General features: G+C 51.8%; 23 non-coding genes across 23 annotated transcripts; all 23 read left to right on the forward strand.

Annotated features, from left to right (window-relative positions):
- Window positions 1–347: 347 nt before the first annotated feature.
- LOC141310580 (U1 spliceosomal RNA) lies at window positions 348–511 on the forward strand. The gene has a single exon (XR_012348059.1). It is a non-coding gene; the product is annotated as a U1 spliceosomal RNA (small nuclear RNA).
- A 953-nt stretch (window positions 512–1,464) lies between these two features.
- LOC141310808 (U2 spliceosomal RNA) lies at window positions 1,465–1,655 on the forward strand. The gene has a single exon (XR_012348286.1). It is a non-coding gene; the product is annotated as a U2 spliceosomal RNA (small nuclear RNA).
- A 366-nt stretch (window positions 1,656–2,021) lies between these two features.
- LOC141310581 (U1 spliceosomal RNA) lies at window positions 2,022–2,185 on the forward strand. Its single transcript, XR_012348060.1, has one exon. It is a non-coding gene; the product is annotated as a U1 spliceosomal RNA (small nuclear RNA).
- A 951-nt stretch (window positions 2,186–3,136) lies between these two features.
- Window positions 3,137–3,327, forward strand: LOC141310809 (U2 spliceosomal RNA). The gene has a single exon (XR_012348287.1). It is a non-coding gene; the product is annotated as a U2 spliceosomal RNA (small nuclear RNA).
- Window positions 3,328–3,693: 366 nt separating this feature from the next.
- On the forward strand, window positions 3,694–3,857 carry LOC141310582 (U1 spliceosomal RNA). The gene has a single exon (XR_012348061.1). It is a non-coding gene; the product is annotated as a U1 spliceosomal RNA (small nuclear RNA).
- Window positions 3,858–4,808: 951 nt separating this feature from the next.
- Window positions 4,809–4,999, forward strand: LOC141310978 (U2 spliceosomal RNA). Its single transcript, XR_012348454.1, has one exon. It is a non-coding gene; the product is annotated as a U2 spliceosomal RNA (small nuclear RNA).
- A 366-nt stretch (window positions 5,000–5,365) lies between these two features.
- On the forward strand, window positions 5,366–5,529 carry LOC141310583 (U1 spliceosomal RNA). Its single transcript, XR_012348062.1, has one exon. It is a non-coding gene; the product is annotated as a U1 spliceosomal RNA (small nuclear RNA).
- Window positions 5,530–6,480: 951 nt separating this feature from the next.
- LOC141310811 (U2 spliceosomal RNA) lies at window positions 6,481–6,671 on the forward strand. Its single transcript, XR_012348289.1, has one exon. It is a non-coding gene; the product is annotated as a U2 spliceosomal RNA (small nuclear RNA).
- A 366-nt stretch (window positions 6,672–7,037) lies between these two features.
- Window positions 7,038–7,201, forward strand: LOC141310584 (U1 spliceosomal RNA). Its single transcript, XR_012348063.1, has one exon. It is a non-coding gene; the product is annotated as a U1 spliceosomal RNA (small nuclear RNA).
- Window positions 7,202–8,152: 951 nt separating this feature from the next.
- LOC141310813 (U2 spliceosomal RNA) lies at window positions 8,153–8,343 on the forward strand. Its single transcript, XR_012348290.1, has one exon. It is a non-coding gene; the product is annotated as a U2 spliceosomal RNA (small nuclear RNA).
- A 366-nt stretch (window positions 8,344–8,709) lies between these two features.
- Window positions 8,710–8,873, forward strand: LOC141310585 (U1 spliceosomal RNA). Its single transcript, XR_012348065.1, has one exon. It is a non-coding gene; the product is annotated as a U1 spliceosomal RNA (small nuclear RNA).
- Window positions 8,874–9,824: 951 nt separating this feature from the next.
- On the forward strand, window positions 9,825–10,015 carry LOC141310814 (U2 spliceosomal RNA). The gene has a single exon (XR_012348291.1). It is a non-coding gene; the product is annotated as a U2 spliceosomal RNA (small nuclear RNA).
- A 366-nt stretch (window positions 10,016–10,381) lies between these two features.
- On the forward strand, window positions 10,382–10,545 carry LOC141310586 (U1 spliceosomal RNA). The gene has a single exon (XR_012348066.1). It is a non-coding gene; the product is annotated as a U1 spliceosomal RNA (small nuclear RNA).
- Window positions 10,546–11,496: 951 nt separating this feature from the next.
- Window positions 11,497–11,687, forward strand: LOC141310815 (U2 spliceosomal RNA). The gene has a single exon (XR_012348292.1). It is a non-coding gene; the product is annotated as a U2 spliceosomal RNA (small nuclear RNA).
- Window positions 11,688–12,053: 366 nt separating this feature from the next.
- LOC141310587 (U1 spliceosomal RNA) lies at window positions 12,054–12,217 on the forward strand. Its single transcript, XR_012348067.1, has one exon. It is a non-coding gene; the product is annotated as a U1 spliceosomal RNA (small nuclear RNA).
- Window positions 12,218–13,168: 951 nt separating this feature from the next.
- LOC141310816 (U2 spliceosomal RNA) lies at window positions 13,169–13,359 on the forward strand. The gene has a single exon (XR_012348293.1). It is a non-coding gene; the product is annotated as a U2 spliceosomal RNA (small nuclear RNA).
- Window positions 13,360–13,725: 366 nt separating this feature from the next.
- On the forward strand, window positions 13,726–13,889 carry LOC141310589 (U1 spliceosomal RNA). Its single transcript, XR_012348069.1, has one exon. It is a non-coding gene; the product is annotated as a U1 spliceosomal RNA (small nuclear RNA).
- Window positions 13,890–14,840: 951 nt separating this feature from the next.
- LOC141310980 (U2 spliceosomal RNA) lies at window positions 14,841–15,031 on the forward strand. The gene has a single exon (XR_012348455.1). It is a non-coding gene; the product is annotated as a U2 spliceosomal RNA (small nuclear RNA).
- A 366-nt stretch (window positions 15,032–15,397) lies between these two features.
- LOC141310592 (U1 spliceosomal RNA) lies at window positions 15,398–15,561 on the forward strand. The gene has a single exon (XR_012348070.1). It is a non-coding gene; the product is annotated as a U1 spliceosomal RNA (small nuclear RNA).
- Window positions 15,562–16,512: 951 nt separating this feature from the next.
- On the forward strand, window positions 16,513–16,703 carry LOC141310817 (U2 spliceosomal RNA). Its single transcript, XR_012348294.1, has one exon. It is a non-coding gene; the product is annotated as a U2 spliceosomal RNA (small nuclear RNA).
- Window positions 16,704–17,069: 366 nt separating this feature from the next.
- Window positions 17,070–17,233, forward strand: LOC141310593 (U1 spliceosomal RNA). The gene has a single exon (XR_012348071.1). It is a non-coding gene; the product is annotated as a U1 spliceosomal RNA (small nuclear RNA).
- Window positions 17,234–18,184: 951 nt separating this feature from the next.
- Window positions 18,185–18,375, forward strand: LOC141310818 (U2 spliceosomal RNA). The gene has a single exon (XR_012348296.1). It is a non-coding gene; the product is annotated as a U2 spliceosomal RNA (small nuclear RNA).
- A 366-nt stretch (window positions 18,376–18,741) lies between these two features.
- Window positions 18,742–18,905, forward strand: LOC141310594 (U1 spliceosomal RNA). The gene has a single exon (XR_012348072.1). It is a non-coding gene; the product is annotated as a U1 spliceosomal RNA (small nuclear RNA).
- Window positions 18,906–23,406: the final 4,501 nt, after the last annotated feature.

Genomic DNA, 23,406 nt, shown 5'->3' on the forward strand with positions numbered 1-23,406 from the left:
AGCAGAGCCGGTGACGTCGGGTTCAAAGCCGTGCTTCCCGTTTCTTGAGGTCTCCCCACCCGGCACGCCCATCTGAAGTCTTTGGAGTCTTCTGATAATGAGGTGGGGTAAAAACTCTGGGCTAATAAATAGAACACAAGAACGCTCAAACGACGTGATGTTACACACTTGTGCAGCGGGTGGCGCGATGCACCTAAAAGTTGTTTGCGATCCGCCATTAAGCAAGAGAAGAAGAAGACGCTTGGTCAACGCAGGGCACCTGCCCTTCCTTTGCTTGGGATGGGGGTCACCGTTGATAAGGATGGTAGACAGGGAAGCGGTTCCTCTGACAGGCGGCCTAAAGCTTCATACTTACCTGGCAGGGGAGACACCATGATCAAGAAGGTGGTTCACCCAGGGCGAGGCTCGTCCATTGCACTCCGGCCGTGCTGACCCCTGCGAATTCCCCAAATGTGGGAATCTCGACTGCATAATTTATGGTAGTGGGGGACTGCGTTCGCGCTCTCCCCTGGATTTGTTGGTTTGAAAAGGCAGATGTTTTTGTTGGGTTTTTGTCTCTTTTTTCGTTTGTTTGTTTGTTTTGCTGTGGTTTGGTCTTTATCTCTTTTTTTTCCTGGATGATCAATGGTTTAGAGAGTTGTTCAGAGTGAGGAGGTCTGTCACCTGGTGTGTGTGTGTGTGTGTTGTGCGTGAAAACAAAGTCACTCGCGGTCTTGAAAGATCGCCCCCTGGGGGGCGTTTCAGTTCAAATTTCTCACAGACCTCGCTTTTTGTTTGGACTAAGCGTTGCGTAGCTGTAGCTGTTTGCGTGTTTGTTTGGCTGTCCTTTTTGTATCCTTTTCCTATTTTTTTTGACCTTACAGCGCCACCAAGTGGCCAGTCGCAGCGCCCCTTTACACCTGACCACAGACCGAGCCCCTGCACAGGTGTGCCGATTTGGGTGAACCGATCTCATTCCTTGCGGGAGTTATAGCCATTTTAGCAAACTCGGCCACACGACCTTCCAACGTTTTGGGGTCCCCTCGCCAGGGTGAATGGAAATTTCCGGGTTTTTTGGATCATTATTGACAGTCAGACTCCAGGGAATCTTTCTGCACTGCTCCGGGTCGGACTGGGCCAAATGCCTAGCGCTGGTTTGCAAAAGTAGGTTTTCGACGAAATCCAAAATAGCCGAAAATTTCGTCAGTGCGACGAGCGAATCCGAGGCCTGCTTCTCGTCCGGCTCGAGCCAAGGATTCCGATGACACGAGGCACGTGGCTCTGCGACAAACCGTTTGGGAGTTACGAGCGATGCCGTACTCTCCATCGCTGCAGCGCCACCGCCCGGCCGATCGGGGCGAGGCTCGGTGACGTTGCGGGCGGGGGTGGGTACTGCCGTCCCCCGACGTTTCAGGGCTCTGCGACCGCCCGCGGCCGAGGTGGCCGCCGCTGTTTCCGGCTTCCTCCCCGCCGCCTCACAACGGCATCGCTTCTCGGCCTTTTGGCTAAGATCAAGTGTAGTATCTGTTCTTATCAGTTTAATATCTGATACGTCCCCTACCCGGGGACTGCATATTAAATTGATTTTTGGATCAGGGAGCTGGAGCCGGGGCTTGCTCCGTCCACTCCATGCATCGGCCTGGTATTGCAGTGTTTCCAGGAACGGTGCGCTTTCCCTATTTTTGTGTCTAATAGCAGAGCCGGTGACGTCGGGTTCAAAGCCGTGCTTCCCGTTTCTTGAGGTCTCCCCACCCGGCACGCCCATCTGAAGTCTTTGGAGTCTTCTGATAATGAGGTGGGGTAAAAACTCTGGGCTAATAAATAGAACACAAGAACGCTCAAACGACGTGATGTTACACACTTCTGTGCAGCGGGTGGCGCGATGCACCTAAAAGTTGTTTGCGATCCGCCATTAAGCAAGAGAAGAAGAAGACGCTTGGTCAACGCAGGGCACCCGCCCTTCCTTTGCTTGGGATGGGGGTCACCGTTGATAAGGATGGTAGACAGGGAAGCGGTTCCTCTGACAGGCGGCCTAAAGCTTCATACTTACCTGGCAGGGGAGACACCATGATCAAGAAGGTGGTTCACCCAGGGCGAGGCTCGTCCATTGCACTCCGGCCGTGCTGACCCCTGCGAATTCCCCAAATGTGGGAATCTCGACTGCATAATTTATGGTAGTGGGGGACTGCGTTCGCGCTCTCCCCTGGATTTGTTGGTTTGAAAAGGCAGATGTTTTTGTTGGGTTTTTGTCTCTTTTTTCGTTTGTTTGTTTGTTTTGCTGTGGTTTGGTCTTTATCTCTTTTTTTTCCTGGATGATCAATGGTTTAGAGAGTTGTTCAGAGTGAGGAGGTCTGTCACCTGGTGTGTGTGTGTGTGTTGTGCGTGAAAACAAAGTCACTCGCGGTCTTGAAAGATCGCCCCCTGGGGGGCGTTTCAGTTCAAATTTCTCACAGACCTCGCTTTTTGTTTGGACTAAGCGTTGCGTAGCTGTAGCTGTTTGCGTGTTTGTTTGGCTGTCCTTTTTGTATCCTTTTCCTATTTTTTTTGACCTTACAGCGCCACCAAGTGGCCAGTCGCAGCGCCCCTTTACACCTGACCACAGACCGAGCCCCTGCACAGGTGTGCCGATTTGGGTGAACCGATCTCATTCCTTGCGGGAGTTATAGCCATTTTAGCAAACTCGGCCACACGACCTTCCAACGTTTTGGGGTCCCCTCGCCAGGGTGAATGGAAATTTCCGGGTTTTTTGGATCATTATTGACAGTCAGACTCCAGGGAATCTTTCTGCACTGCTCCGGGTCGGACTGGGCCAAATGCCTAGCGCTGGTTTGCAAAAGTAGGTTTTCGACGAAATCCAAAATAGCCGAAAATTTCGTCAGTGCGACGAGCGAATCCGAGGCCTGCTTCTCGTCCGGCTCGAGCCAAGGATTCCGATGACACGAGGCACGTGGCTCTGCGACAAACCGTTTGGGAGTTACGAGCGATGCCGTACTCTCCATCGCTGCAGCGCCACCGCCCGGCCGATCGGGGCGAGGCTCGGTGACGTTGCGGGCGGGGGTGGGTACTGCCGTCCCCCGACGTTTCAGGGCTCTGCGACCGCCCGCGGCCGAGGTGGCCGCCGCTGTTTCCGGCTTCCTCCCCGCCGCCTCACAACGGCATCGCTTCTCGGCCTTTTGGCTAAGATCAAGTGTAGTATCTGTTCTTATCAGTTTAATATCTGATACGTCCCCTACCCGGGGACTGCATATTAAATTGATTTTTGGATCAGGGAGCTGGAGCCGGGGCTTGCTCCGTCCACTCCATGCATCGGCCTGGTATTGCAGTGTTTCCAGGAACGGTGCGCTTTCCCTATTTTTGTGTCTAATAGCAGAGCCGGTGACGTCGGGTTCAAAGCCGTGCTTCCCGTTTCTTGAGGTCTCCCCACCCGGCACGCCCATCTGAAGTCTTTGGAGTCTTCTGATAATGAGGTGGGGTAAAAACTCTGGGCTAATAAATAGAACACAAGAACGCTCAAACGACGTGATGTTACACACTTCTGTGCAGCGGGTGGCGCGATGCACCTAAAAGTTGTTTGCGATCCGCCATTAAGCAAGAGAAGAAGAAGACGCTTGGTCAACGCAGGGCACCCGCCCTTCCTTTGCTTGGGATGGGGGTCACCGTTGATAAGGATGGTAGACAGGGAAGCGGTTCCTCTGACAGGCGGCCTAAAGCTTCATACTTACCTGGCAGGGGAGACACCATGATCAAGAAGGTGGTTCACCCAGGGCGAGGCTCGTCCATTGCACTCCGGCCGTGCTGACCCCTGCGAATTCCCCAAATGTGGGAATCTCGACTGCATAATTTATGGTAGTGGGGGACTGCGTTCGCGCTCTCCCCTGGATTTGTTGGTTTGAAAAGGCAGATGTTTTTGTTGGGTTTTTGTCTCTTTTTTCGTTTGTTTGTTTGTTTTGCTGTGGTTTGGTCTTTATCTCTTTTTTTTCCTGGATGATCAATGGTTTAGAGAGTTGTTCAGAGTGAGGAGGTCTGTCACCTGGTGTGTGTGTGTGTGTTGTGCGTGAAAACAAAGTCACTCGCGGTCTTGAAAGATCGCCCCCTGGGGGGCGTTTCAGTTCAAATTTCTCACAGACCTCGCTTTTTGTTTGGACTAAGCGTTGCGTAGCTGTAGCTGTTTGCGTGTTTGTTTGGCTGTCCTTTTTGTATCCTTTTCCTATTTTTTTTGACCTTACAGCGCCACCAAGTGGCCAGTCGCAGCGCCCCTTTACACCTGACCACAGACCGAGCCCCTGCACAGGTGTGCCGATTTGGGTGAACCGATCTCATTCCTTGCGGGAGTTATAGCCATTTTAGCAAACTCGGCCACACGACCTTCCAACGTTTTGGGGTCCCCTCGCCAGGGTGAATGGAAATTTCCGGGTTTTTTGGATCATTATTGACAGTCAGACTCCAGGGAATCTTTCTGCACTGCTCCGGGTCGGACTGGGCCAAATGCCTAGCGCTGGTTTGCAAAAGTAGGTTTTCGACGAAATCCAAAATAGCCGAAAATTTCGTCAGTGCGACGAGCGAATCCGAGGCCTGCTTCTCGTCCGGCTCGAGCCAAGGATTCCGATGACACGAGGCACGTGGCTCTGCGACAAACCGTTTGGGAGTTACGAGCGATGCCGTACTCTCCATCGCTGCAGCGCCACCGCCCGGCCGATCGGGGCGAGGCTCGGTGACGTTGCGGGCGGGGGTGGGTACTGCCGTCCCCCGACGTTTCAGGGCTCTGCGACCGCCCGCGGCCGAGGTGGCCGCCGCTGTTTCCGGCTTCCTCCCCGCCGCCTCACAACGGCATCGCTTCTCGGCCTTTTGGCTAAGATCAAGTGTAGTATCTGTTCTTATCAGTTTAATATCTGATACGTCCCCTACCCGGGGACTGCATATTAAATTGATTTTTGGATCAGGGAGCTGGAGCCGGGGCTTGCTCTGTCCACTCCATGCATCGGCCTGGTATTGCAGTGTTTCCAGGAACGGTGCGCTTTCCCTATTTTTGTGTCTAATAGCAGAGCCGGTGACGTCGGGTTCAAAGCCGTGCTTCCCGTTTCTTGAGGTCTCCCCACCCGGCACGCCCATCTGAAGTCTTTGGAGTCTTCTGATAATGAGGTGGGGTAAAAACTCTGGGCTAATAAATAGAACACAAGAACGCTCAAACGACGTGATGTTACACACTTCTGTGCAGCGGGTGGCGCGATGCACCTAAAAGTTGTTTGCGATCCGCCATTAAGCAAGAGAAGAAGAAGACGCTTGGTCAACGCAGGGCACCCGCCCTTCCTTTGCTTGGGATGGGGGTCACCGTTGATAAGGATGGTAGACAGGGAAGCGGTTCCTCTGACAGGCGGCCTAAAGCTTCATACTTACCTGGCAGGGGAGACACCATGATCAAGAAGGTGGTTCACCCAGGGCGAGGCTCGTCCATTGCACTCCGGCCGTGCTGACCCCTGCGAATTCCCCAAATGTGGGAATCTCGACTGCATAATTTATGGTAGTGGGGGACTGCGTTCGCGCTCTCCCCTGGATTTGTTGGTTTGAAAAGGCAGATGTTTTTGTTGGGTTTTTGTCTCTTTTTTCGTTTGTTTGTTTGTTTTGCTGTGGTTTGGTCTTTATCTCTTTTTTTTCCTGGATGATCAATGGTTTAGAGAGTTGTTCAGAGTGAGGAGGTCTGTCACCTGGTGTGTGTGTGTGTGTTGTGCGTGAAAACAAAGTCACTCGCGGTCTTGAAAGATCGCCCCCTGGGGGGCGTTTCAGTTCAAATTTCTCACAGACCTCGCTTTTTGTTTGGACTAAGCGTTGCGTAGCTGTAGCTGTTTGCGTGTTTGTTTGGCTGTCCTTTTTGTATCCTTTTCCTATTTTTTTTGACCTTACAGCGCCACCAAGTGGCCAGTCGCAGCGCCCCTTTACACCTGACCACAGACCGAGCCCCTGCACAGGTGTGCCGATTTGGGTGAACCGATCTCATTCCTTGCGGGAGTTATAGCCATTTTAGCAAACTCGGCCACACGACCTTCCAACGTTTTGGGGTCCCCTCGCCAGGGTGAATGGAAATTTCCGGGTTTTTTGGATCATTATTGACAGTCAGACTCCAGGGAATCTTTCTGCACTGCTCCGGGTCGGACTGGGCCAAATGCCTAGCGCTGGTTTGCAAAAGTAGGTTTTCGACGAAATCCAAAATAGCCGAAAATTTCGTCAGTGCGACGAGCGAATCCGAGGCCTGCTTCTCGTCCGGCTCGAGCCAAGGATTCCGATGACACGAGGCACGTGGCTCTGCGACAAACCGTTTGGGAGTTACGAGCGATGCCGTACTCTCCATCGCTGCAGCGCCACCGCCCGGCCGATCGGGGCGAGGCTCGGTGACGTTGAGGGCGGGGGTGGGTACTGCCGTCCCCCGACGTTTCAGGGCTCTGCGACCGCCCGCGGCCGAGGTGGCCGCCGCTGTTTCCGGCTTCCTCCCCGCCGCCTCACAACGGCATCGCTTCTCGGCCTTTTGGCTAAGATCAAGTGTAGTATCTGTTCTTATCAGTTTAATATCTGATACGTCCCCTACCCGGGGACTGCATATTAAATTGATTTTTGGATCAGGGAGCTGGAGCCGGGGCTTGCTCCGTCCACTCCATGCATCGGCCTGGTATTGCAGTGTTTCCAGGAACGGTGCGCTTTCCCTATTTTTGTGTCTAATAGCAGAGCCGGTGACGTCGGGTTCAAAGCCGTGCTTCCCGTTTCTTGAGGTCTCCCCACCCGGCACGCCCATCTGAAGTCTTTGGAGTCTTCTGATAATGAGGTGGGGTAAAAACTCTGGGCTAATAAATAGAACACAAGAACGCTCAAACGACGTGATGTTACACACTTCTGTGCAGCGGGTGGCGCGATGCACCTAAAAGTTGTTTGCGATCCGCCATTAAGCAAGAGAAGAAGAAGACGCTTGGTCAACGCAGGGCACCCGCCCTTCCTTTGCTTGGGATGGGGGTCACCGTTGATAAGGATGGTAGACAGGGAAGCGGTTCCTCTGACAGGCGGCCTAAAGCTTCATACTTACCTGGCAGGGGAGACACCATGATCAAGAAGGTGGTTCACCCAGGGCGAGGCTCGTCCATTGCACTCCGGCCGTGCTGACCCCTGCGAATTCCCCAAATGTGGGAATCTCGACTGCATAATTTATGGTAGTGGGGGACTGCGTTCGCGCTCTCCCCTGGATTTGTTGGTTTGAAAAGGCAGATGTTTTTGTTGGGTTTTTGTCTCTTTTTTCGTTTGTTTGTTTGTTTTGCTGTGGTTTGGTCTTTATCTCTTTTTTTTCCTGGATGATCAATGGTTTAGAGAGTTGTTCAGAGTGAGGAGGTCTGTCACCTGGTGTGTGTGTGTGTGTTGTGCGTGAAAACAAAGTCACTCGCGGTCTTGAAAGATCGCCCCCTGGGGGGCGTTTCAGTTCAAATTTCTCACAGACCTCGCTTTTTGTTTGGACTAAGCGTTGCGTAGCTGTAGCTGTTTGCGTGTTTGTTTGGCTGTCCTTTTTGTATCCTTTTCCTATTTTTTTTGACCTTACAGCGCCACCAAGTGGCCAGTCGCAGCGCCCCTTTACACCTGACCACAGACCGAGCCCCTGCACAGGTGTGCCGATTTGGGTGAACCGATCTCATTCCTTGCGGGAGTTATAGCCATTTTAGCAAACTCGGCCACACGACCTTCCAACGTTTTGGGGTCCCCTCGCCAGGGTGAATGGAAATTTCCGGGTTTTTTGGATCATTATTGACAGTCAGACTCCAGGGAATCTTTCTGCACTGCTCCGGGTCGGACTGGGCCAAATGCCTAGCGCTGGTTTGCAAAAGTAGGTTTTCGACGAAATCCAAAATAGCCGAAAATTTCGTCAGTGCGACGAGCGAATCCGAGGCCTGCTTCTCGTCCGGCTCGAGCCAAGGATTCCGATGACACGAGGCACGTGGCTCTGCGACAAACCGTTTGGGAGTTACGAGCGATGCCGTACTCTCCATCGCTGCAGCGCCACCGCCCGGCCGATCGGGGCGAGGCTCGGTGACGTTGCGGGCGGGGGTGGGTACTGCCGTCCCCCGACGTTTCAGGGCTCTGCGACCGCCCGCGGCCGAGGTGGCCGCCGCTGTTTCCGGCTTCCTCCCCGCCGCCTCACAACGGCATCGCTTCTCGGCCTTTTGGCTAAGATCAAGTGTAGTATCTGTTCTTATCAGTTTAATATCTGATACGTCCCCTACCCGGGGACTGCATATTAAATTGATTTTTGGATCAGGGAGCTGGAGCCGGGGCTTGCTCCGTCCACTCCATGCATCGGCCTGGTATTGCAGTGTTTCCAGGAACGGTGCGCTTTCCCTATTTTTGTGTCTAATAGCAGAGCCGGTGACGTCGGGTTCAAAGCCGTGCTTCCCGTTTCTTGAGGTCTCCCCACCCGGCACGCCCATCTGAAGTCTTTGGAGTCTTCTGATAATGAGGTGGGGTAAAAACTCTGGGCTAATAAATAGAACACAAGAACGCTCAAACGACGTGATGTTACACACTTCTGTGCAGCGGGTGGCGCGATGCACCTAAAAGTTGTTTGCGATCCGCCATTAAGCAAGAGAAGAAGAAGACGCTTGGTCAACGCAGGGCACCCGCCCTTCCTTTGCTTGGGATGGGGGTCACCGTTGATAAGGATGGTAGACAGGGAAGCGGTTCCTCTGACAGGCGGCCTAAAGCTTCATACTTACCTGGCAGGGGAGACACCATGATCAAGAAGGTGGTTCACCCAGGGCGAGGCTCGTCCATTGCACTCCGGCCGTGCTGACCCCTGCGAATTCCCCAAATGTGGGAATCTCGACTGCATAATTTATGGTAGTGGGGGACTGCGTTCGCGCTCTCCCCTGGATTTGTTGGTTTGAAAAGGCAGATGTTTTTGTTGGGTTTTTGTCTCTTTTTTCGTTTGTTTGTTTGTTTTGCTGTGGTTTGGTCTTTATCTCTTTTTTTTCCTGGATGATCAATGGTTTAGAGAGTTGTTCAGAGTGAGGAGGTCTGTCACCTGGTGTGTGTGTGTGTGTTGTGCGTGAAAACAAAGTCACTCGCGGTCTTGAAAGATCGCCCCCTGGGGGGCGTTTCAGTTCAAATTTCTCACAGACCTCGCTTTTTGTTTGGACTAAGCGTTGCGTAGCTGTAGCTGTTTGCGTGTTTGTTTGGCTGTCCTTTTTGTATCCTTTTCCTATTTTTTTTGACCTTACAGCGCCACCAAGTGGCCAGTCGCAGCGCCCCTTTACACCTGACCACAGACCGAGCCCCTGCACAGGTGTGCCGATTTGGGTGAACCGATCTCATTCCTTGCGGGAGTTATAGCCATTTTAGCAAACTCGGCCACACGACCTTCCAACGTTTTGGGGTCCCCTCGCCAGGGTGAATGGAAATTTCCGGGTTTTTTGGATCATTATTGACAGTCAGACTCCAGGGAATCTTTCTGCACTGCTCCGGGTCGGACTGGGCCAAATGCCTAGCGCTGGTTTGCAAAAGTAGGTTTTCGACGAAATCCAAAATAGCCGAAAATTTCGTCAGTGCGACGAGCGAATCCGAGGCCTGCTTCTCGTCCGGCTCGAGCCAAGGATTCCGATGACACGAGGCACGTGGCTCTGCGACAAACCGTTTGGGAGTTACGAGCGATGCCGTACTCTCCATCGCTGCAGCGCCACCGCCCGGCCGATCGGGGCGAGGCTCGGTGACGTTGAGGGCGGGGGTGGGTACTGCCGTCCCCCGACGTTTCAGGGCTCTGCGACCGCCCGCGGCCGAGGTGGCCGCCGCTGTTTCCGGCTTCCTCCCCGCCGCCTCACAACGGCATCGCTTCTCGGCCTTTTGGCTAAGATCAAGTGTAGTATCTGTTCTTATCAGTTTAATATCTGATACGTCCCCTACCCGGGGACTGCATATTAAATTGATTTTTGGATCAGGGAGCTGGAGCCGGGGCTTGCTCCGTCCACTCCATGCATCGGCCTGGTATTGCAGTGTTTCCAGGAACGGTGCGCTTTCCCTATTTTTGTGTCTAATAGCAGAGCCGGTGACGTCGGGTTCAAAGCCGTGCTTCCCGTTTCTTGAGGTCTCCCCACCCGGCACGCCCATCTGAAGTCTTTGGAGTCTTCTGATAATGAGGTGGGGTAAAAACTCTGGGCTAATAAATAGAACACAAGAACGCTCAAACGACGTGATGTTACACACTTCTGTGCAGCGGGTGGCGCGATGCACCTAAAAGTTGTTTGCGATCCGCCATTAAGCAAGAGAAGAAGAAGACGCTTGGTCAACGCAGGGCACCCGCCCTTCCTTTGCTTGGGATGGGGGTCACCGTTGATAAGGATGGTAGACAGGGAAGCGGTTCCTCTGACAGGCGGCCTAAAGCTTCATACTTACCTGGCAGGGGAGACACCATGATCAAGAAGGTGGTTCACCCAGGGCGAGGCTCGTCCATTGCACTCCGGCCGTGCTGACCCCTGCGAATTCCCCAAATGTGGGAATCTCGACTGCATAATTTATGGTAGTGGGGGACTGCGTTCGCGCTCTCCCCTGGATTTGTTGGTTTGAAAAGGCAGATGTTTTTGTTGGGTTTTTGTCTCTTTTTTCGTTTGTTTGTTTGTTTTGCTGTGGTTTGGTCTTTATCTCTTTTTTTTCCTGGATGATCAATGGTTTAGAGAGTTGTTCAGAGTGAGGAGGTCTGTCACCTGGTGTGTGTGTGTGTGTTGTGCGTGAAAACAAAGTCACTCGCGGTCTTGAAAGATCGCCCCCTGGGGGGCGTTTCAGTTCAAATTTCTCACAGACCTCGCTTTTTGTTTGGACTAAGCGTTGCGTAGCTGTAGCTGTTTGCGTGTTTGTTTGGCTGTCCTTTTTGTATCCTTTTCCTATTTTTTTTGACCTTACAGCGCCACCAAGTGGCCAGTCGCAGCGCCCCTTTACACCTGACCACAGACCGAGCCCCTGCACAGGTGTGCCGATTTGGGTGAACCGATCTCATTCCTTGCGGGAGTTATAGCCATTTTAGCAAACTCGGCCACACGACCTTCCAACGTTTTGGGGTCCCCTCGCCAGGGTGAATGGAAATTTCCGGGTTTTTTGGATCATTATTGACAGTCAGACTCCAGGGAATCTTTCTGCACTGCTCCGGGTCGGACTGGGCCAAATGCCTAGCGCTGGTTTGCAAAAGTAGGTTTTCGACGAAATCCAAAATAGCCGAAAATTTCGTCAGTGCGACGAGCGAATCCGAGGCCTGCTTCTCGTCCGGCTCGAGCCAAGGATTCCGATGACACGAGGCACGTGGCTCTGCGACAAACCGTTTGGGAGTTACGAGCGATGCCGTACTCTCCATCGCTGCAGCGCCACCGCCCGGCCGATCGGGGCGAGGCTCGGTGACGTTGCGGGCGGGGGTGGGTACTGCCGTCCCCCGACGTTTCAGGGCTCTGCGACCGCCCGCGGCCGAGGTGGCCGCCGCTGTTTCCGGCTTCCTCCCCGCCGCCTCACAACGGCATCGCTTCTCGGCCTTTTGGCTAAGATCAAGTGTAGTATCTGTTCTTATCAGTTTAATATCTGATACGTCCCCTACCCGGGGACTGCATATTAAATTGATTTTTGGATCAGGGAGCTGGAGCCGGGGCTTGCTCCGTCCACTCCATGCATCGGCCTGGTATTGCAGTGTTTCCAGGAACGGTGCGCTTTCCCTATTTTTGTGTCTAATAGCAGAGCCGGTGACGTCGGGTTCAAAGCCGTGCTTCCCGTTTCTTGAGGTCTCCCCACCCGGCACGCCCATCTGAAGTCTTTGGAGTCTTCTGATAATGAGGTGGGGTAAAAACTCTGGGCTAATAAATAGAACACAAGAACGCTCAAACGACGTGATGTTACACACTTCTGTGCAGCGGGTGGCGCGATGCACCTAAAAGTTGTTTGCGATCCGCCATTAAGCAAGAGAAGAAGAAGACGCTTGGTCAACGCAGGGCACCCGCCCTTCCTTTGCTTGGGATGGGGGTCACCGTTGATAAGGATGGTAGACAGGGAAGCGGTTCCTCTGACAGGCGGCCTAAAGCTTCATACTTACCTGGCAGGGGAGACACCATGATCAAGAAGGTGGTTCACCCAGGGCGAGGCTCGTCCATTGCACTCCGGCCGTGCTGACCCCTGCGAATTCCCCAAATGTGGGAATCTCGACTGCATAATTTATGGTAGTGGGGGACTGCGTTCGCGCTCTCCCCTGGATTTGTTGGTTTGAAAAGGCAGATGTTTTTGTTGGGTTTTTGTCTCTTTTTTCGTTTGTTTGTTTGTTTTGCTGTGGTTTGGTCTTTATCTCTTTTTTTTCCTGGATGATCAATGGTTTAGAGAGTTGTTCAGAGTGAGGAGGTCTGTCACCTGGTGTGTGTGTGTGTGTTGTGCGTGAAAACAAAGTCACTCGCGGTCTTGAAAGATCGCCCCCTGGGGGGCGTTTCAGTTCAAATTTCTCACAGACCTCGCTTTTTGTTTGGACTAAGCGTTGCGTAGCTGTAGCTGTTTGCGTGTTTGTTTGGCTGTCCTTTTTGTATCCTTTTCCTATTTTTTTTGACCTTACAGCGCCACCAAGTGGCCAGTCGCAGCGCCCCTTTACACCTGACCACAGACCGAGCCCCTGCACAGGTGTGCCGATTTGGGTGAACCGATCTCATTCCTTGCGGGAGTTATAGCCATTTTAGCAAACTCGGCCACACGACCTTCCAACGTTTTGGGGTCCCCTCGCCAGGGTGAATGGAAATTTCCGGGTTTTTTGGATCATTATTGACAGTCAGACTCCAGGGAATCTTTCTGCACTGCTCCGGGTCGGACTGGGCCAAATGCCTAGCGCTGGTTTGCAAAAGTAGGTTTTCGACGAAATCCAAAATAGCCGAAAATTTCGTCAGTGCGACGAGCGAATCCGAGGCCTGCTTCTCGTCCGGCTCGAGCCAAGGATTCCGATGACACGAGGCACGTGGCTCTGCGACAAACCGTTTGGGAGTTACGAGCGATGCCGTACTCTCCATCGCTGCAGCGCCACCGCCCGGCCGATCGGGGCGAGGCTCGGTGACGTTGCGGGCGGGGGTGGGTACTGCCGTCCCCCGACGTTTCAGGGCTCTGCGACCGCCCGCGGCCGAGGTGGCCGCCGCTGTTTCCGGCTTCCTCCCCGCCGCCTCACAACGGCATCGCTTCTCGGCCTTTTGGCTAAGATCAAGTGTAGTATCTGTTCTTATCAGTTTAATATCTGATACGTCCCCTACCCGGGGACTGCATATTAAATTGATTTTTGGATCAGGGAGCTGGAGCCGGGGCTTGCTCCGTCCACTCCATGCATCGGCCTGGTATTGCAGTGTTTCCAGGAACGGTGCGCTTTCCCTATTTTTGTGTCTAATAGCAGAGCCGGTGACGTCGGGTTCAAAGCCGTGCTTCCCGTTTCTTGAGGTCTCCCCACCCGGCACGCCCATCTGAAGTCTTTGGAGTCTTCTGATAATGAGGTGGGGTAAAAACTCTGGGCTAATAAATAGAACACAAGAACGCTCAAACGACGTGATGTTACACACTTCTGTGCAGCGGGTGGCGCGATGCACCTAAAAGTTGTTTGCGATCCGCCATTAAGCAAGAGAAGAAGAAGACGCTTGGTCAACGCAGGGCACCCGCCCTTCCTTTGCTTGGGATGGGGGTCACCGTTGATAAGGATGGTAGACAGGGAAGCGGTTCCTCTGACAGGCGGCCTAAAGCTTCATACTTACCTGGCAGGGGAGACACCATGATCAAGAAGGTGGTTCACCCAGGGCGAGGCTCGTCCATTGCACTCCGGCCGTGCTGACCCCTGCGAATTCCCCAAATGTGGGAATCTCGACTGCATAATTTATGGTAGTGGGGGACTGCGTTCGCGCTCTCCCCTGGATTTGTTGGTTTGAAAAGGCAGATGTTTTTGTTGGGTTTTTGTCTCTTTTTTCGTTTGTTTGTTTGTTTTGCTGTGGTTTGGTCTTTATCTCTTTTTTTTCCTGGATGATCAATGGTTTAGAGAGTTGTTCAGAGTGAGGAGGTCTGTCACCTGGTGTGTGTGTGTGTGTTGTGCGTGAAAACAAAGTCACTCGCGGTCTTGAAAGATCGCCCCCTGGGGGGCGTTTCAGTTCAAATTTCTCACAGACCTCGCTTTTTGTTTGGACTAAGCGTTGCGTAGCTGTAGCTGTTTGCGTGTTTGTTTGGCTGTCCTTTTTGTATCCTTTTCCTATTTTTTTTGACCTTACAGCGCCACCAAGTGGCCAGTCGCAGCGCCCCTTTACACCTGACCACAGACCGAGCCCCTGCACAGGTGTGCCGATTTGGGTGAACCGATCTCATTCCTTGCGGGAGTTATAGCCATTTTAGCAAACTCGGCCACACGACCTTCCAACGTTTTGGGGTCCCCTCGCCAGGGTGAATGGAAATTTCCGGGTTTTTTGGATCATTATTGACAGTCAGACTCCAGGGAATCTTTCTGCACTGCTCCGGGTCGGACTGGGCCAAATGCCTAGCGCTGGTTTGCAAAAGTAGGTTTTCGACGAAATCCAAAATAGCCGAAAATTTCGTCAGTGCGACGAGCGAATCCGAGGCCTGCTTCTCGTCCGGCTCGAGCCAAGGATTCCGATGACACGAGGCACGTGGCTCTGCGACAAACCGTTTGGGAGTTACGAGCGATGCCGTACTCTCCATCGCTGCAGCGCCACCGCCCGGCCGATCGGGGCGAGGCTCGGTGACGTTGCGGGCGGGGGTGGGTACTGCCGTCCCCCGACGTTTCAGGGCTCTGCGACCGCCCGCGGCCGAGGTGGCCGCCGCTGTTTCCGGCTTCCTCCCCGCCGCCTCACAACGGCATCGCTTCTCGGCCTTTTGGCTAAGATCAAGTGTAGTATCTGTTCTTATCAGTTTAATATCTGATACGTCCCCTACCCGGGGACTGCATATTAAATTGATTTTTGGATCAGGGAGCTGGAGCCGGGGCTTGCTCTGTCCACTCCATGCATCGGCCTGGTATTGCAGTGTTTCCAGGAACGGTGCGCTTTCCCTATTTTTGTGTCTAATAGCAGAGCCGGTGACGTCGGGTTCAAAGCCGTGCTTCCCGTTTCTTGAGGTCTCCCCACCCGGCACGCCCATCTGAAGTCTTTGGAGTCTTCTGATAATGAGGTGGGGTAAAAACTCTGGGCTAATAAATAGAACACAAGAACGCTCAAACGACGTGATGTTACACACTTCTGTGCAGCGGGTGGCGCGATGCACCTAAAAGTTGTTTGCGATCCGCCATTAAGCAAGAGAAGAAGAAGACGCTTGGTCAACGCAGGGCACCCGCCCTTCCTTTGCTTGGGATGGGGGTCACCGTTGATAAGGATGGTAGACAGGGAAGCGGTTCCTCTGACAGGCGGCCTAAAGCTTCATACTTACCTGGCAGGGGAGACACCATGATCAAGAAGGTGGTTCACCCAGGGCGAGGCTCGTCCATTGCACTCCGGCCGTGCTGACCCCTGCGAATTCCCCAAATGTGGGAATCTCGACTGCATAATTTATGGTAGTGGGGGACTGCGTTCGCGCTCTCCCCTGGATTTGTTGGTTTGAAAAGGCAGATGTTTTTGTTGGGTTTTTGTCTCTTTTTTCGTTTGTTTGTTTGTTTTGCTGTGGTTTGGTCTTTATCTCTTTTTTTTCCTGGATGATCAATGGTTTAGAGAGTTGTTCAGAGTGAGGAGGTCTGTCACCTGGTGTGTGTGTGTGTGTTGTGCGTGAAAACAAAGTCACTCGCGGTCTTGAAAGATCGCCCCCTGGGGGGCGTTTCAGTTCAAATTTCTCACAGACCTCGCTTTTTGTTTGGACTAAGCGTTGCGTAGCTGTAGCTGTTTGCGTGTTTGTTTGGCTGTCCTTTTTGTATCCTTTTCCTATTTTTTTTGACCTTACAGCGCCACCAAGTGGCCAGTCGCAGCGCCCCTTTACACCTGACCACAGACCGAGCCCCTGCACAGGTGTGCCGATTTGGGTGAACCGATCTCATTCCTTGCGGGAGTTATAGCCATTTTAGCAAACTCGGCCACACGACCTTCCAACGTTTTGGGGTCCCCTCGCCAGGGTGAATGGAAATTTCCGGGTTTTTTGGATCATTATTGACAGTCAGACTCCAGGGAATCTTTCTGCACTGCTCCGGGTCGGACTGGGCCAAATGCCTAGCGCTGGTTTGCAAAAGTAGGTTTTCGACGAAATCCAAAATAGCCGAAAATTTCGTCAGTGCGACGAGCGAATCCGAGGCCTGCTTCTCGTCCGGCTCGAGCCAAGGATTCCGATGACACGAGGCACGTGGCTCTGCGACAAACCGTTTGGGAGTTACGAGCGATGCCGTACTCTCCATCGCTGCAGCGCCACCGCCCGGCCGATCGGGGCGAGGCTCGGTGACGTTGAGGGCGGGGGTGGGTACTGCCGTCCCCCGACGTTTCAGGGCTCTGCGACCGCCCGCGGCCGAGGTGGCCGCCGCTGTTTCCGGCTTCCTCCCCGCCGCCTCACAACGGCATCGCTTCTCGGCCTTTTGGCTAAGATCAAGTGTAGTATCTGTTCTTATCAGTTTAATATCTGATACGTCCCCTACCCGGGGACTGCATATTAAATTGATTTTTGGATCAGGGAGCTGGAGCCGGGGCTTGCTCCGTCCACTCCATGCATCGGCCTGGTATTGCAGTGTTTCCAGGAACGGTGCGCTTTCCCTATTTTTGTGTCTAATAGCAGAGCCGGTGACGTCGGGTTCAAAGCCGTGCTTCCCGTTTCTTGAGGTCTCCCCACCCGGCACGCCCATCTGAAGTCTTTGGAGTCTTCTGATAATGAGGTGGGGTAAAAACTCTGGGCTAATAAATAGAACACAAGAACGCTCAAACGACGTGATGTTACACACTTCTGTGCAGCGGGTGGCGCGATGCACCTAAAAGTTGTTTGCGATCCGCCATTAAGCAAGAGAAGAAGAAGACGCTTGGTCAACGCAGGGCACCCGCCCTTCCTTTGCTTGGGATGGGGGTCACCGTTGATAAGGATGGTAGACAGGGAAGCGGTTCCTCTGACAGGCGGCCTAAAGCTTCATACTTACCTGGCAGGGGAGACACCATGATCAAGAAGGTGGTTCACCCAGGGCGAGGCTCGTCCATTGCACTCCGGCCGTGCTGACCCCTGCGAATTCCCCAAATGTGGGAATCTCGACTGCATAATTTATGGTAGTGGGGGACTGCGTTCGCGCTCTCCCCTGGATTTGTTGGTTTGAAAAGGCAGATGTTTTTGTTGGGTTTTTGTCTCTTTTTTCGTTTGTTTGTTTGTTTTGCTGTGGTTTGGTCTTTATCTCTTTTTTTTCCTGGATGATCAATGGTTTAGAGAGTTGTTCAGAGTGAGGAGGTCTGTCACCTGGTGTGTGTGTGTGTGTTGTGCGTGAAAACAAAGTCACTCGCGGTCTTGAAAGATCGCCCCCTGGGGGGCGTTTCAGTTCAAATTTCTCACAGACCTCGCTTTTTGTTTGGACTAAGCGTTGCGTAGCTGTAGCTGTTTGCGTGTTTGTTTGGCTGTCCTTTTTGTATCCTTTTCCTATTTTTTTTGACCTTACAGCGCCACCAAGTGGCCAGTCGCAGCGCCCCTTTACACCTGACCACAGACCGAGCCCCTGCACAGGTGTGCCGATTTGGGTGAACCGATCTCATTCCTTGCGGGAGTTATAGCCATTTTAGCAAACTCGGCCACACGACCTTCCAACGTTTTGGGGTCCCCTCGCCAGGGTGAATGGAAATTTCCGGGTTTTTTGGATCATTATTGACAGTCAGACTCCAGGGAATCTTTCTGCACTGCTCCGGGTCGGACTGGGCCAAATGCCTAGCGCTGGTTTGCAAAAGTAGGTTTTCGACGAAATCCAAAATAGCCGAAAATTTCGTCAGTGCGACGAGCGAATCCGAGGCCTGCTTCTCGTCCGGCTCGAGCCAAGGATTCCGATGACACGAGGCACGTGGCTCTGCGACAAACCGTTTGGGAGTTACGAGCGATGCCGTACTCTCCATCGCTGCAGCGCCACCGCCCGGCCGATCGGGGCGAGGCTCGGTGACGTTGCGGGCGGGGGTGGGTACTGCCGTCCCCCGACGTTTCAGGGCTCTGCGACCGCCCGCGGCCGAGGTGGCCGCCGCTGTTTCCGGCTTCCTCCCCGCCGCCTCACAACGGCATCGCTTCTCGGCCTTTTGGCTAAGATCAAGTGTAGTATCTGTTCTTATCAGTTTAATATCTGATACGTCCCCTACCCGGGGACTGCATATTAAATTGATTTTTGGATCAGGGAGCTGGAGCCGGGGCTTGCTCCGTCCACTCCATGCATCGGCCTGGTATTGCAGTGTTTCCAGGAACGGTGCGCTTTCCCTATTTTTGTGTCTAATAGCAGAGCCGGTGACGTCGGGTTCAAAGCCGTGCTTCCCGTTTCTTGAGGTCTCCCCACCCGGCACGCCCATCTGAAGTCTTTGGAGTCTTCTGATAATGAGGTGGGGTAAAAACTCTGGGCTAATAAATAGAACACAAGAACGCTCAAACGACGTGATGTTACACACTTCTGTGCAGCGGGTGGCGCGATGCACCTAAAAGTTGTTTGCGATCCGCCATTAAGCAAGAGAAGAAGAAGACGCTTGGTCAACGCAGGGCACCCGCCCTTCCTTTGCTTGGGATGGGGGTCACCGTTGATAAGGATGGTAGACAGGGAAGCGGTTCCTCTGACAGGCGGCCTAAAGCTTCATACTTACCTGGCAGGGGAGACACCATGATCAAGAAGGTGGTTCACCCAGGGCGAGGCTCGTCCATTGCACTCCGGCCGTGCTGACCCCTGCGAATTCCCCAAATGTGGGAATCTCGACTGCATAATTTATGGTAGTGGGGGACTGCGTTCGCGCTCTCCCCTGGATTTGTTGGTTTGAAAAGGCAGATGTTTTTGTTGGGTTTTTGTCTCTTTTTTCGTTTGTTTGTTTGTTTTGCTGTGGTTTGGTCTTTATCTCTTTTTTTTCCTGGATGATCAATGGTTTAGAGAGTTGTTCAGAGTGAGGAGGTCTGTCACCTGGTGTGTGTGTGTGTGTTGTGCGTGAAAACAAAGTCACTCGCGGTCTTGAAAGATCGCCCCCTGGGGGGCGTCTCAGTTCAAATTTCTCACAGACCTCGCTTTTTGTTTGGACTAAGCGTTGCGTAGCTGTAGCTGTTTGCGTGTTTGTTTGGCTGTCCTTTTTGTATCCTTTTCCTATTTTTTTTGACCTTACAGCGCCACCAAGTGGCCAGTCGCAGCGCCCCTTTACACCTGACCACAGACCGAGCCCCTGCACAGGTGTGCCGATTTGGGTGAACCGATCTCATTCCTTGCGGGAGTTATAGCCATTTTAGCAAACTCGGCCACACGACCTTCCAACGTTTTGGGGTCCCCTCGCCAGGGTGAATGGAAATTTCCGGGTTTTTTGGATCATTATTGACAGTCAGACTCCAGGGAATCTTTCTGCACTGCTCCGGGTCGGACTGGGCCAAATGCCTAGCGCTGGTTTGCAAAAGTAGGTTTTCGACGAAATCCAAAATAGCCGAAAATTTCGTCAGTGCGACGAGCGAATCCGAGGCCTGCTTCTCGTCCGGCTCGAGCCAAGGATTCCGATGACACGAGGCACGTGGCTCTGCGACAAACCGTTTGGGAGTTACGAGCGATGCCGTACTCTCCATCGCTGCAGCGCCACCGCCCGGCCGATCGGGGCGAGGCTCGGTGACGTTGCGGGCGGGGGTGGGTACTGCCGTCCCCCGACGTTTCAGGGCTCTGCGACCGCCCGCGGCCGAGGTGGCCGCCGCTGTTTCCGGCTTCCTCCCCGCCGCCTCACAACGGCATCGCTTCTCGGCCTTTTGGCTAAGATCTAGTGTCTGGTCAAACGGCAGTGACAGCGATCGCCTCTTGCGGGACCTTACGGGCCTGTGTGTGGCTTGTCGCACAGCGCCCCTATCCTTCAGGAGGTAAAGGACAAGCAGCTTTTTACCTGGCGACGACCCGTTCTCTCGGGGAATCTTCTTGTTTTAAGGTAAGGTCTTTTTACTTATTTATTGTTGTATTTATTGTGTTTTTAGAGCTGTGGGTGCCTCCAACATGTCGGCTGCTCGTGCCGGCGTGAGGAGGCACCACAGCGTGCGTTTTAACTTTAAGAAAAAAGAGGATGGTGCTCTCCTGTCTATGTCCAGGTTGGACTTTTCTAGGAAGTACATCCAACAGCTACTAGAATTCAAGGCGGTTGATATTAATTGTTTGATGACTCTGCCCCAGAATCGTGGATTTGATGTAAGTTTTGCATCTGCTTCTTTGCTGAACACTTTCTGGTCTCGGTTTGAAATGTGTAAAGCCAATTTCTCCATGTTCACAGTGGAAAAACTGACTGACAATTCACTGAAAGTGGTGATTGTTAGGATGTTTAATGAAACTGTGAGTGGGGAGGACATAGCAGTGTGGTTGGCAAGATATTGCTCTGTTCGAGGACAACCAGTCAAGGTTTTAGATGAGGATGGCATCTGGAGCTGTGCGTGGAGAGTGCCCATCAAACAATGGGCAGCTCCCAACAGCTACCATGGCCTGAGTCACATACCTTCTATGATTGTGTTGGGTGAGAACAGAGGCTACATTCACTATCAAGGGATGCCCAAGCTTTGTCGCAAGTGTGGCAAACTTGGACATCTTGCTGAGGCATGTCAGGAAGTAGTGTGCAGGAAGTGCAGAGAAATTGGGCACACTTTTGAAGAGTGTCAAAATGGCAGAAAGTGCAACCTCTGTGGTGAATTAACCCATCTCTACAGAGATTGCCCAAAAAGTTTTGCCAACAAATTGAAAAGCAACAAAATGGCCGCCCCACCGGAACAGCAAACCAACGAGGAGGCGGGTCCTGAGGTTTTGGCGGGAGATTCAAATCTCCCGCCAACCTCAGGGATTGGACAGGAAGGAGGAAGTGGGGCGGCCACAGGGGCAGAGTCAAACGAACAGAGGGAGGAAGCCACTCCTCAACAAGAGGAAAATGGAGGAAAAATGGAGGAGGAACAGGACGAAACGGCTTCCTCCCTAAAAACCGTCTCGGAGGTTAGTGGGGAGGATAGTGGGAGTGAGACTGAATGTTCACTCCCAAATGCTCAAGTGCAAAAGAGACCCGCGGGATCTCCTTTGTTTGAAACAGAGGAGAAAAAAGCTAGGGCAGCACATCATCCTGATAGTTCTGACTCAGAAGGTCAGGAGCGCATGTGGCCCCTAGAGTCCCCAAATGAGGTGTCCTTTTTGCACTTCAGGCTAAGAACATCGTCACCAAAGGAGTTACAAGAGGGTCTCTCTGTAACACCTGAAGTGTCGAGCATTTTCCCGCCTGATCCCAGTTCATCTGGGAAAAGGAAAGGGAAAGTGAAACAAGTCACAACATGATTTTAATTGTATTTCTGTAGTCTTTTTTTGTGTTGTTTCTTTTAAATGTCTTATACCTCTGTTTTAACCATACTGCTCATGGCTCTCACCATCTCTACAATAAATGTGAGAAGCGTGAAGAGCAACACACGAGCACAGAGTGTTTTATCCTATTTAAAAGTTTTAAAGTCAGATGTGTTTTTATTACAAGAATGTGCTTTGCCTTTTTTATTGAGCTACAGGAAATGGGAGGAGCTTTGGACCCCCGGTTCATCTATCTGGAGTGGGTCCAATTTTAATAAAAACGACGGTGTTGCCATTTTAATTAACAACCCCAATATTTTGGTGAAGGGCAGCACTGTGGTGAGGGATGGGCGGGCAATTTTAGCAAATCTGACTTTTTTAGGCAAGGATTTTAACATTTTAAATGTGTATGGTTTTACTGAAAAAAATGAAAGGTATAAGCTTTTAGAGGACCTGCAGCCCCACATGCTAGGTAGGGCTCCCCTAGTGGTAGCAGGGGATTTTAATTGTGTTTTATCAAAAAAGGACAGGAAGAGGGTAGGGGAGGATTTTAAAGTTGATAAATCATCAGTTTTATTACAAAGTTTCCTCCGAGATTTTAGGTTAGTGGACTGTTTTAAAGCAATGCATCAGAGAGAGGAGGGCTTCACCTGGTTCAGTGGTGATGGCACCAGAGCCTCTCGCATCGACTATATTTTTACACGAGACTGCCCGCCAACTGATGCTACATTGACCCCCCTCTTCTTTTCCGATCACATAATGCTGTCGTGCACTCTTTCACTCCCCACTGGTGTGACTATAGGTGGAGGGCTGTGGAAGCTGAACTGCTCCCTTTTAGAAGATGAGGATGTAGTCAGAGAGTATAGGGAGCAGTTCAGCCAATGGCAGACCCTCCAAGACTTTTATGATTCACGAGCACAGTGGTGGGAAATGGTGAAGGAACGGACGAGACAGTATTTTAAGAAAATAGGTAGGGAAAAAAAGAAAAGGCGAACGCGGCGCATGATGGGGCTGCAAAAACGACTACAGAGGTATTTTAATCTTTTAAACAATGGTTTTGATTTTAATGAAGATATTAAAAAAGTCAAGGAAGAGATGTCAGTTTTATCCGAAGTAGAAAGTAAAAGTGTTATTTTAAGGAGCAGGGAAAAGGAGATAGAAGAAGGCGAAAAGTGTACCAGGTACTTTTTTAAAAAGATCATTTCACGGGGTGGGGCAATTACTGTTTTAAAAAGTCAAGGGAGGGAGTTTTGCACTAATCAGGACATTTTAAAGGAAACTGAATCTTTTTATCAAAATTTATATAATGAAAAAGAGGTACATGCCAATACAGTAGAAGAGGTCTTAAATTTTTTAGAAAGGAAAGTTGACAGTCAATGCACTATTTTATCCCAAGATTTTACCATTTTAGAAATGCAGATAGCTCTTAAAAGTTTTAAACGAGGAAAGTCCCCTGGAGTGGATGGACTTCCTCTAGAGTTTTATCTGACATTTTGGGATATTTTAGCACAGGACTTACTGACCGTTTTTAAAGAATTTGAGACTCTCGACAGACTTCCCGACAGCTTTAGAATAGGGATAGTTTCACTTTTGCATAAAAAAGGGGACAAGACTGACTTACGGAACTGGCGACCAATTACGCTTTTAAACTTTGATTGCAAACTTTTTAGCAAAATTTTATCAATGCGTATGTCGACCGTTTTAAAGGACGTTATCCACCCGGATCAAGCATGTGCTGTGCCCGGGAGGAAGATCACGGACAGCCTGATACTGATCAGAGACGCCATCTGTTACGCGAGAGACAGAAATATTCGGCTAGTAGTCCTAAATTTAGATTTTGAAAAAGCATTCGACCGAATCTCGCACCAGTTCCTTTTTAAGGTACTGGAAAAAATGGGGTTTCCAGGGAGGTTTATAGCCTGGGTGGGACTGCTATACAACCAATTGGTCAGCAGAATTATAGTTAATGGGCATTTATCCAAAAA

Source organism: Garra rufa, unplaced genomic scaffold (assembly GCF_049309525.1).
Source record: "Garra rufa unplaced genomic scaffold, GarRuf1.0 hap1_unplaced_003, whole genome shotgun sequence".
NCBI classification, from domain to species: Eukaryota; Metazoa; Chordata; class Actinopteri; order Cypriniformes; family Cyprinidae; genus Garra; species Garra rufa.